Source organism: Aplysia californica, unplaced genomic scaffold (assembly GCF_000002075.1).
Source record: "Aplysia californica isolate F4 #8 unplaced genomic scaffold, AplCal3.0 scaffold00509, whole genome shotgun sequence".
In the NCBI taxonomy this organism is placed as follows: Eukaryota; Metazoa; Mollusca; class Gastropoda; order Aplysiida; family Aplysiidae; genus Aplysia; species Aplysia californica.
This window is the reverse complement of record NW_004797779.1, coordinates 33041-35121: the sequence shown is the minus strand read 5'-3', so window position 1 is coordinate 35121 and position 2081 is coordinate 33041.

Sequence of the window (2081 nt, the reverse complement as noted above, 5' to 3'; positions counted from 1 at the left end):
ATATAATATATTATAGACAGCCTCCCATTGTTGAGGAGGAAAGACAATTGGCCCTCTCACTCAGTGTCGTTATTATATATTGAAGTGGAAAACGCATTATGGAAGTAGAAAATGACCGTTTGTACAGGTGATTGTCATATATACATGTGGTCGTTTGTACAGGTGATTGTCTTATACAGGTGGTCGTTTGTACAGGTGATTGTCTTATACAGGTGACCGTTTGTACAGGTGATTGTCTTATACAGGTTGTCGTTTGTACAGGTGATTGTCTTATACATGTGGTCGTTTGTACAGGTGATTGTCTTATACAGGTGGCCGTTTGTACAGGTGATTGTCTTATACATGTGGCCGTTTGTACATGTGATTGTCTTATACAGGTGACCGTTTGTACAGGTGATTGTCTTATACAGGTTGTCGTTTGTACAGGTGATTGTCTTATACATGTGGTCGTTTGTACAGGTGATTGTCTTATACAGGTGGCCGTTTGTACAGGTGATTGTCTTATACAGGTGGTCGTTTGTACAGGTGATTGTCTTATACAGGTGGCCGTTTGTACAGGTGATTGTCTTATACAGGTGACCGTTTGTACAGGCGATTGTCTTATACAGGTGGCCGTTTGTACAGGTGATTGTCGTATACATCTGGTCGTTTGTACAGGTGATTGTCTTATACAGGTGGCCGTTACAGCAGTTCCTGCTATATGTTACGACATGCTAGAGGTCAGCTGTTTAGATGTGTTGTGCCTTAAGTCCTGGCTACTTTTCTTTTTCAATTGCGAACTTGTCCTAATCAGTGGTGTTAGTTAGGTCTAGTTGAACATACGTGTACATTCATGTGACATTCTGCTCGAAATTCGAATGCTTAACGTTAAAAAGAAGCCAGAAAAGATTCGTAACATAAAAAACGAACTTGTGTATTGCGCGCTCATATGACTTTATGCAGTTGCGTGCGCCGTAAAACCCCATACTAAACTAAACTAAGATCTAGTACAGTTTGCTCATTTATAAAAATTGAAACAGTGTTTTCTCCTTCTCTTGCAAAACTTTGCTTTGCGGGTGATGAGATGGCGTCTCTAAATGAACCTGCCACAAACGAGAGTCAGTGGCATTGACTTGTCGGTCATACGTGGGGGCGGCTGGCGGCCATTTTGGACAGTGTCGTTTCGTGGGTTAGTCACGTCATCGGGATTACTCGTTTTTTTTTCCTGTTTTGTTTTGATTTCATGTTTTTTATTTTGTTTTTAAAAAAAGAAAAAGGAAAGATTTAAGAAAGAAAGATCATGTTTGATAGGAAAGATAAAAAAGGAGCTAAGCTCACCAGAGCACCCGCCAACCACCCACAAACTAAGGTATCAGTTTGTTTCCCTTACCCAGGAGTTGGAACCTTACCAGGGGTCATCAACCTCGGGGCTGGGAGCCATATCACGACGTCACTGAGCTCACATCTATGAAGAACAAACTGCAAAAAGCAGAAAACAGAGGTCTGGAGCATAATAATTTCCTACTACATCAAGATGATGAGAAATTGATTCTTTGTTACTTGTATTGGGAGTGTTTTTGGAGTGCCACAGGAAAAGCCAGTTGTCCAAGTGGAAGTTCCGACAGAAGGGATTGAGGAACCTGTGATTTGTCCAGGGGTGGGGGGAGGGGGGGTGTGAGTTGGGATATATACAGGCTATGGTCGGGATAACTACCGTACAGAGTTTAGGGACATGATTCCGATTAGACAAAATTGATTACATGTATGAATTGTAAATCAAGTAAAATGATAAAACACAAAATATATAACACAAAAGGTTCATTTAGCCTTAGATAACTAGTTAAAACCTCTTTAAAACTATTGGCAAGGCATTACATCTTCTAGAGTTGTAATATAATTCAATTATATTATCTTCTTATATATATACATTGTATTATAATTGTGAACGTTCGTCACTTTGGTCGCCTCAAACTTGGGAACCACCGAACTTTCCAATTGGACCAAATTAATGGTGGTTCAGAATCATTGAAAGGGTGCACAGGTCTAATGAGGAGCCTGAAGTCACTGTAGTTTAATTTACAGTTTGTCTTTTGTTTCGTTTA